This window comes from Triturus cristatus, chromosome 9, assembly GCF_964204655.1.
Source record: "Triturus cristatus chromosome 9, aTriCri1.1, whole genome shotgun sequence".
NCBI lineage: Eukaryota > Metazoa > Chordata > Amphibia > Caudata > Salamandridae > Triturus > Triturus cristatus.
In genome coordinates, this window is record NC_140592.1 from 1,100,988,667 (window position 1) to 1,100,999,127 (window position 10,461).

The window sequence follows — 10,461 nt, forward strand, 5'->3', positions numbered from 1 at the left end:
AATGGCTGTCACACCCCACAGATATGAAAGCACAAACGCCACCTTTTCTTGTTTAGTTGGAAAGCTGTCTGCCTTACACATGAAGTGTAACTGGCATTGGTTAATGAAGGAGGTGAATCGTGAGGGATCTCCCATAAACCTTTAGGGAGGGGCTAAAGGTATGGAAGGTGGGTAGTGACCTGTATAACATGATTCCCTGAGACCGAGGAGGTAGAGTAGGGAGAAAAGTCATCCCCTGTGGCCCCCTGTGCTGGCCCTGTGGAGGTGGTTTGTGTAGTATCTCTTTGTACCATATCTACTCTTAATGTGAGTGCTTGTGTCTCCTTCTGTAAATTTCCTATCATGTCTGCCAGATCGGCGAGTGTAATTTGATGCTCCTCCATTTCGTTCAGGTGGAAAGTCAATGTGGGCATCACATTCTATCAAGGCTCACCTGTGGTTTCCACAGGAACGAGAGGCAAGAGACTGAAGAGTAGATCTCCACTTCCCGCTATCACCTAGTCTGCCCATCAAAGTCAAAGCAAACCAGTGTACAGGGGAAGAGGGGAAACAAGGGAAGGAACAAAAAGAAGAAGGTTCTTCTGTAGGACTTGGATCGCCAGTTTCGTCACTGGACAGGTACGTGACCCTGTAAACAAGGCATTAGAGTAAGACTCTGCGTAAGATAGAGAGAAACAAGTTCGTAAACAGTATCTAACACATATGTCAATATTCTCTACCTGTGGCTTTCCCCTCTTCCACTAGCATCCCAAAAAAGTGTTTCGGAAATCAATGAGTAATTCTGCATGGGAAACAGCAAACAGAAAATATCACAATGTGTACCCCATCCCTTTGTATGCAATGTAGAGATACTATGCAATGGGCTTACCATGAACAGGAACATAGAAAAAGAAATTTAGCCCAAAAATGATAGCCTAGTCATAAACCCATAGGAAAGTTTTAAGTAAGCAATACATACAAATAAAAATGCACAAATGTGCAGGGTAACGTATTTCTTATTTCCTTAAAGTTTCAGGAATCTAATGTACTGACTGCTATACTTCAGCGCGCCTACAACAATACAACAATGAGGAATGCAGATGGCCATTTCAACCATGGAGACCCCATCAGATAAGTATTTTCCAATATATTCTCTGGAACTACTATTTAAGCATCTAAAGAGCAAGTGCATTACCGCCTTGACTACGCAATGCTCTTCCATTTTCTTTTCTTTTTCTTGAAACAGGAAGGTTTCCCGCAGGGCCACTGAGAAGATGTGGAGACGCCGACCGAGAACTCGACATGAGGAAACAGGAACCAACAGTGCCACGGGACCCAGAAGCAGGTGAGTGACCCCCGGACGCGAAGGAGACGCTAACATGAAATATAACGCGAAGCGTACCTTCCTGTCCGACGCGTCCTTTTAGCATTGCACGGATCGCCCATGCTGCAACTAGCAGCCCAAATGGAGCATTCTCGACAGGTAGGACTCTCCGGTCAGGCTTAGCTATGAATCCAGAAGGTCCCTCTTTTAGAAGGGTAACCTGGGGTGGAAAATGTTTTTGCAGGACCAATGCCCCACACTGGAATGGCCTACCCTTGGAACTCAAAACAGCTCCCTCACTTTGTTTTCAGAAAGTCTCTGAAAACGTGGCTTTTTGCACAGCAATAGGAGGTATGCTCTCCATATTTAGTATTACTACCCATTAGGACTACAGATTCTGTACCGTCATGTCTTTTGTAGAGCCAAGACGCCCCCAGGCAAGAGTATGCACTTAATAAATATTTCTCATTCTCAAGTCCTAACCCTGCCTAAGGCGCCCGCTCCAAGCTCTGGGCCTTAGAAGTGGGTTCAGAGGCAGCTATTTTCATCAAAAACCTACACACTGCATGAACTGCGTGACAAGTTGTACCGCATAGCCCTTTGACAATGCCGCAGCGGCTGCCTTACGGCAGCCGACCCACAGCCTACAGGGCTCCACGATGACGCTCTCCTTGACTACAATGCATTACCTTCAGTTCAGTGAAGTCCACGATAACGCAGCGACCTGACTGCGTGGAAAAGATCGACGCATCGAGCCCACAGCATCGACTCTTTGCTCCATCAAAGGTATTTTCTCAGTGGGCCCCGTGTGGGTCCTGTAGACGGTCTGCCCTCCATCGCGGTCATCATGACCTTTAGATTTACAATAGCCCCTTGCAACATCAAGTAACCTTTTGACCACTAGTGACTTCTGAACACTATTTTTTTATTCAATCTTTAAAAATTCATATCTTGACTTCTACTGATTGGATTTGTGTCACGTATTTGCTCAGGTAACTATTCTCGGTTTCTAAACTTGTGTGGAGTCTTTTTGTGGTGTATTTGTTTAGTTACTGTATGTGTGTTGCTTAAATACTTAACACATTTCCTTTGTAGATCAGCCTGACTGCTTTGCACCAAGCTACCAGATGGTCAGCACAGGATATCTTATTGTACATCTAGCTTACCATGACTAGAATGGTGGTTCCTGCCTGGGCTGGGTGCATACCGCAGCCAATCAGAAATCTCAGTTCTAACAGTTTCCTTCTATGCTTTCCAGTTCCTGGATCTCAGCTGATTTGGATAGTTGATGGACCTGGGGCTGAGGGATTGTCATTATGTGACAGAAGACAAGACACATGATATCTGCTGATAAAGATGGTCTGTTTGCATGAGATGGTCGGTTTTGACGGTGCTACCGGAGAGATAGAGCTTACTGCTTGCTCCCTTTAAGTGAAAGGATTCTCTACAGATGCTGCATGCCAATTTGTACAGGCACATCCTTCATTGAGGTTTATTCCACAATCAGACTCAGTTGTGTGCACAGTGCAATTGCTCAACAGGAATACAGGCCAAAAAATAGGAAAGTATGGTGTGAGCACAAAGGCGTTTTCACAACAGGGCATGATAAATGTGTTTACTGGTGTTGAGATTGTCAGTGGTACCAGCTCCAAAACCCTATTTTCACTTAGCTTATTTTAACCTATCCACTGAGGGTATCAATAAAGATAATTCTCACCCACCGGGAGATAGTTTTAACTCACACTTATTTATGTTTTGTTTTGCACTCTGCCCCTCACTCATAACACTAGATTGGATGACACAAGAACACCTTTCGCTCCTCTAATACGGGGGAGTTGTAGCCCGCACTGGGTACCTTGCGGTCCCAGTGTGAAGAGGGGACCCAATGAAGAAGCATGTTACCCAAGGGTGAGTGAGGGTTCTCGTCCTAACACATAAGTGCTTCTTCCCTTCCCTTGCTTTTGGTTGAGTTTTTCACAATATACCATCCGGCAACCTTTTTGTGAGATTGAAAATATTTATTTTGGCAGGTCACATGGCAGTTTAGCACTGCACTACAGGCTGCAATGGCAGGGCTGAGACATGGTTTAAAGTGCTACTTTAGTGGATGGCACAATGAGTGCTACAGGCCCACTAGTAGCATTGAATTAAGAGGCCTTGGGTACATATGAAAGCATATACGAGGGTGTTATAAGAATATTAAATGTGCCGATCAGGTGTGGCCTAATTTTACAGGTAAAGCGTTTGGGGGTCGCCCTGCAGAGAGGACCAAGTCCAACAGTTCCTCAACCATTGTTGTCTTTACAGATCCTGACAGAAAATATCCACATGTAGGACAACTAGCAAAGGCATGGTCTGTAGAGCTGATACCTATGGAGTTATAATGAAAGGTATCAATACTGGCAGTAGATAAGAAACACCACCAAGTTTTCAGCTGTGCCCTCAAATCCTTGTAATCACACAAGAACATGCAAAGTAGTACCAGCAAAGGCTGGGAACTTAACAAAAAGTCATGTAAGCCAAAAAGCGAGAAAGGAATGGTGTCCTAACAGGATAGAAAACATTGGCAACACTTCGAAGAAAACAAACACATATATCACTCTGAGAACTAAGGTAGTAGGGACACTATCACCACTTCCATCTACAATGTGATATTCATAACCAAGACCTATCTCCCATTGTCCTCAACCCTGACATCTTGATCACAACACCCTTTGGCTACAGGATGATAAACAGAGACCGCACCAACAAGCACAGAGGAGGCATGGCCATCATCCACAAATATCCCCTCCAATGCACCTCCTCTAAAGACGACATGTCATCAGTCATGGAACACTTAACTTCCAAATCTGAATCAACGCAAGAGACTCCCACCCCAGCTTCTGCTGTGCCATCTCCAAACTCATCTCCACCCTGGCAATCAAGACCAAGCATTACATTTTCTTCAGTGACCTCAACTTCCACCTCAACGACCCCAATGACACCAACTCCGTCAAACTCCTGGTAAGCATAGGAAAATCGGCCTCACACAGTTGGTCACTAGCTCCACTCACTGCGCAGGACACATCCTAGACCCCATCTTCACAGCCAATGACAGACTCAAATTCATCCACACGCTGAGCCCACCTGGACTGACCACAGCATTGTCAACTTCACCATCGCAGGCTCACCAGGAACCATCACCAAGCCCCCATGCCTGCACACAGCAGATGGAACAAAATCACAGGGATCTAATGGACCATGGCCCTCATCAATACCAGACCCAACACTGCCAGCAATCTTGAGCTAGCCATCCAGAACTTCTACGACTGGATCTCCAACTGCGCCAACACAGTTGCCCCCATGGAAATGGTCAGCACCAGCAGATCCAGCAAGTTTGCCAGCCATTTCACCTCTAAACTCCGGCTCCTCATATGTGAATGCAAGCGAGTAGAGAGACAATGGTGCTCAAGCAGGAACACCTCAGACCTCACCACCTTCAAATCAGACCTCAGCAAATACCACCACTGCCTCAAAGAAGCCAAGAAAGGACACCCTAACTATCTGCATTGTGGCAAGCACCAATCACACGAAAAAAACTCTTCAGCATTGTCAGGGAATTCTCCAGCCCGTCTGCCACTAAGAACAGGATCCACCCTTCCCCAGCCCTCTGAAGCTCCCTGGCAGACTACTTCCACAAGTGGAAAACAGACATCTACAGCTACTTCAGCCTACAATATACCTACTTCGGCCACCTCCTGATGCCAGCCACACCCACCTGGTCACCAATTGGAAACCTCTCACCACACTGAGTACCACAGCCATCATGATCTTGATTCACTATGGAACCACAACTTCAACCTGCGATGAAAGCAAATCAGCAGCGCACTCAACAACATCCTCAACTCCTCCATCAAGGCTGTCACCATCCCTGACGCAGGGAAACACACAGAGGTTAAACCCCACCTGAAGAAGCCCTCCGCCCACCCCAGGAAACTCAAGAATTACCACCCCATGTTGCTGCTCCCCTTCCCAGCCAAAGTCCTGGAGAAAGCCATCAATCTCCACCTCACAAATCACCTGAAAGGAAACAACTTATTTGATGCCTCCCAATCCAGCTTCCTCTTCAACCACAGTACCGAGGCAAATTTGATCACTGCAACTGACGGCATCAGATACATCCTCGACAGAGGTGAGAGAGCAGCCATTATCCTGCTCACCCTGTCAGCAGCCTTGACACCGTATCCCACCACACTCTCATCACCATACTCCACGCCATCAGCATCAGGGGAAACGCCCTACAGAGGATCACCTCCTTACTCAGTGGATACACACAGAGAATCCGCCAACTGCCCTTCATCTCTGAACCCAAGAGCATCATCTGCAGCATTTCTCAGGGCTCCTCCCTCAGCCCCACCCTCCTCACTGCCTATATGACTCCATTGGCTGACATCGTCCACACTCACGCGTTAAAAATCAGCTCATACACTAATGACACCCAATTCATCCTCTCTCTCACTGAAGACCCTGCCACCACCACTCCAACTTCTGAAATGCCATGGCCAGTGTCACTGACTAGATGAGATTCATCTGCCTGAAGCTGAACACATAGAAGACAGATGTTCTGATCTTTGGAAGCAACACCTTAACATGGGGCAACACATGGTGGCCCACTGCACTCTGACCATCGCCAACCCCCACTGACAACACCTGCAACCTCGGCTTCATCCTAGACAGCGATTTCTCTATGTAGTGCAAGGTCAAATTAGTATCCTCCCCCTGCTTCCACACCATCCACATGCTTTGAAAGATCTTCAGATGGATCCCTGTCAAAACCAGGAAAACAGCAACCCAAGCCCTCGTCACCATCTGACTGGACTACGGAAATGCACTCTATGCCGGAACCCCCACCCAACTCCTCAAACGACTTCCGACCATACAGAACACCACAGCCGGAGTCATCGTCAACTTCCCCAAATGGACTCACATCACCTCCACATCCCAGAAGCCTTAATTGGCTGCTTGTCCAGAAGAGATGGCAGTTCAAGCTGCTGAACCACCGCCTGATCTTCCACCAACCCGCCAGACATCTTCGATCTACAGTGGAGGTCGTTCTTTCTCCTTCCTCACCACCAAGTCCTGGGATGACCTCCCACTCCACCTTCCAACCTCACCTTCACTTGACGACTTCAGGAAGGGGCTCAAGACCTGGCTATTTGACCAAGGCTGACTGGACATCAAAACCTGGATACCCTTAGAGTGATAAGCCGTGCTGCACTAACACTGCCTGATTGATTGATTGATGGGGGAACCACACTGGGAACTCTGAGGTAAGGAAGCAGGGAAACTAAGGCAATGACTGAGAAAATGGTATTCACACTAATAGTCAATGATCAAGAAGCATATATCCACTGAAAAACTGTACAGGCTCAGGAAATGAAGATCTGAAATTGCCCAGGAACTAAGAATCAGGAAACTCTGTACGGACAAACAGAAGCATTGCTATAATGTCCAATCCTGGACTGAATCAAACAGAGGATTATAAAAGCTCACTAATGATCACATATCTGTGTGATCAAGCTCGCATCTACCAGCTATAGGTGTGCTGATCCCTCCAACTGCCCTTGGCCTGCAAGCGCGGAGGCAAGGCAGTCAGCAGAGAATCCACATTATTATACTATTTTGCAAGAAATGCAAACAGGTTGCCACAAAACCTAGTGTTCTACATCTACATCAACTAGCTCAAGAGATTTAGGATAAGCCAGGGAATCTTCTGATTGAAATGAGTGTGAATAATACTGATGGTATTTGTTTGTTTATCTTCTAGGTTCAAGGTAGAAATTATTTACCTAAAGAGGCTGAACATGGAGGCCATCTGCTCTGGTTCCAGTTAAGGAGTGCTGGAGATTAGAGGGAAATTACTTGTTATGGATTTCCTTCGCCAGGCTGAAACCGAGAGGTGTGAAAGACTTTCTCAGCCTGCTCTACTGATATCCACACTGATATCCTCCTGGATTCTTTATGGGAGGCTTTCTCCTTTTGTTTTAATGTAGGAGAAAGGACTGCTTTTCTTGTACAAAGGAGTTAAACTGGTCACTGAGACAGGAGTGTTTGCAGGTCAGGTTTTGACCCATCAAAAGTGGCCTTCTCCAACAAAATATTTCTATGTATGTTTAAAGTAAGGAGGCGAACAAGGAAGATGTGTCAGTTCTTCTCATTTTTGTCCGGAATTGATTCTGGAGCTCATATATAAAGACTTTAGGCAAGAGCAGAAATATCAAAGAGTAAGTCATGAGGGTAGGCAATATAAAGTACTTATTTGTGCTAATGATATTTTTAATTACTGAGCCACTATACTCAAATTTGATGAATGTTAACCCAATTGTTGAATCTCTGTACGAATACAAAGTTAATAGGCATAAGTATCAGATAATGGAAATGTCCAGAAGATGGTTTAGCACAAAGTAAAACAGTGGACAACTGACAGCGACAAACTGAATAATTACCAGGCGTGTAAATCAGAATTCTATTCCTATTTTCATGGACCTTTTATTTGTTTGGGGTATTACATTGATTCACAATGGTACACTGTTCTGTATATAACTAATTCCTTCAGAAAGCTCTGGATGACCTTCGGTCAGAGGGGCCAAATGAATATTCATGTAGTGGGTTAGTGTTAACTGATGGTGTTATGCGATATTTCTGTAAGCTGTTTTGTTTATAATGTAATTGTTTGTTCACACCATGATTGATTTTGCAGTTTTGATCCTTTCTTATGGAGAAAATGGCTATATAGACCCTTGGATTAGCGGGGGAGCCATATATCTTTGGTCTCTACTAGGAATAATGTCAGATTTCTTTCTTATTTAACGGGCACAATTGTGACTGTCTACTACTGATTTTGCCGAAAATTCTGCATTGTTCTAGTACTGAGAGCCTACATGGCAATAATTTCATGCATTTAAATGACACCTGATTCATCTGCATTTATTATTTTTGTATTGCACCCTTTTGAATGTGTAATAAACTTTCATGGGTTTTCAAAATTCCGCCATAGAAAACACTTTTGAGGCAGTCCTTTCTTTATTTGATTGTATATGGAAAGGCTGGTTTGAACCTTATCTCTGGAAAACATTGCCTCGAGATTCGAGGTTAACACTGTCTCTGATCCACACAACTCCTGGGTGCACCATTTCATTTTGTATAACATGTATATCTCCCTCCAATAGCCCTCTTTTTGTTCCTTATTCTTGTCCATTCTTGTTAAGCGCCCTCAGCCCCTTCCATAATATATCCCTTCTGTCCACCACGTGCTGGAAAAAAACCAATAATGACCTGGTACTCGATTATCTATACTACTCACCATATACCCTGGCACCCTTCAGGTTGGCTTCCAGCCTGCTCTTACTAAGATAATTCCTCTAACAAAACTGCTGGTAATTCTGTTTCTAGCACCCTATCCTTTCCCTTATAGTCATTAGTAGATAATGACAGACTTTCACTGACTCATAATCAGAGCATAGGCCCACATTCTCAGACAGGTGATGCACCGCAGGGCAACAAGCAAAGTTGCTGCCCTTTGTTGTGTGAACTGGAAAGAGGAGAACTCCGACATATCTACATAAAATTAGCACATTTCTGCTCTCTCCCTGTGCTAGTGCACTTTCAGCAGCCGTGTACCATTGTACTATACTGTAAGGTCAGCATAATTTTTGTGCAGATGTACATTTTGCAATACAACTGATTAGTGCATCAGTCGCACTGCAAAATGAAACCCTGTTCTCAAACCAGCCAGACAAGAATTAGCACCCCATGCTTTGCCAACATTGCCTAATAAGGCCCCCAATTCCCTCTCAGATTTAAATAGGATTCAATGGGGGTCAGTTCTCAGATAAAAGATGGAGCATAGGGTTGAACATGCCACATTTCTCTCTGCTTTGCCAGCATCTACAGAGACGTAAATTAAGGGCATGTGAAAAGAGAAACAGTGACTACGCGTTAAGGTATTGTGCCAAAAACCACAAACTTAATCAGCTTAGTGCGGCGGCACGCGAAAAAAAAAATATTTCACAGAATGCTATCAATCCAGGGTATGCAGCATGACTTATTTGGACTGACTCCTGCAAAAAAAAGTCATAAGACTGGTGTACACCACAATTCTTTAGTGATGAGGCTCCTGTATTTGTATTATAGTGTTATCTTGCAATGCAAAAACCAGGGACCTTAAAGAAAGAATGTCTTCACTGTTTTAATTCAGAAGTAACTAAGGTTGCTGCAGTGCAAAATCCCATCCCTCAACAGATTGTAGACATTCTTTCTTTTTTGTAGAAGCTAAAATAAAGTCCACCAAAAGATTACCAACAAACTTGTTGGAGCTCAATTTACAAAGAATGTCATAAATCTATAATCACAGAACACCTACATGTGAATACATGGGATCCCCTATGCAAACACATTTATTTTGCTTTGTTATTTTTATCCACAGGGAAATTATTTTTCCATATGGAGGAACCCTTTCTCCTGGGCAACTTTCTACATTGCAAATCAATAAATATGAGTACACAATGCTGTAATCCACAAATTCTGCAATTTTCATGTAATCAACAATATGTGTACAGGTATGCAGGCCACAGAGCTCCAAGTGACCACAAAGCAGTAATGCTCAAACCAACATGAGTAATTAGAAAAATAGAAATGACACATGCAGTCCTTTAATAAGCTGGTGACGTTGTTTTAACTCATTCATGAGGATATAGGTCATTATCAGAACTGTGCTGATTTCGAATCCCCGTTCTTGAGCTTCTCATATACAAGTCCAATTAGGGTCTAATGGCAGCAGAGCTTACAAGACGGAAATAGTTCACCTGACACTTTGGCCCTATTAGCATGCCACACTTTGGGCCATCTTTCAATGCCATCCAGTGTGTAGTGGATCACCTTGGCTCCACAATGTTGGGATGAGAATGCTATTTACATGGCATGTTTCTCTGCCCAGCGTGGCTGATTGCATGTATATCTGGTAAACTGTATGTGTATCTGATAACCTGTCCCTAGTGCCATCTTAATGTAAGCATGTGCCTGAACGGCTGCACCTGTTCGAGACCAAGCACGATCTGGTGATCTGAAGGGGAGCCTCAAGCATGCCCTCATAGCGGACTACTGTGGCTGTCCTGGCTATA

The 10,461-nt window shown here is 44.5% G+C and overlaps 1 long non-coding RNA gene across 1 annotated transcript; it reads left to right on the top strand.

The window, feature by feature from the left end:
- The first annotated feature begins 392 nt into the window (after positions 1-392).
- On the top strand, positions 393-8,324 carry LOC146799435 (uncharacterized). The gene is made up of 3 exons (XR_014969273.1): positions 393-618; positions 1,010-1,324; positions 7,110-8,324. It is a non-coding gene; the product is annotated as an uncharacterized LOC146799435 (long non-coding RNA).
- The last annotated feature ends 2,137 nt before the right edge of the window (positions 8,325-10,461 follow it).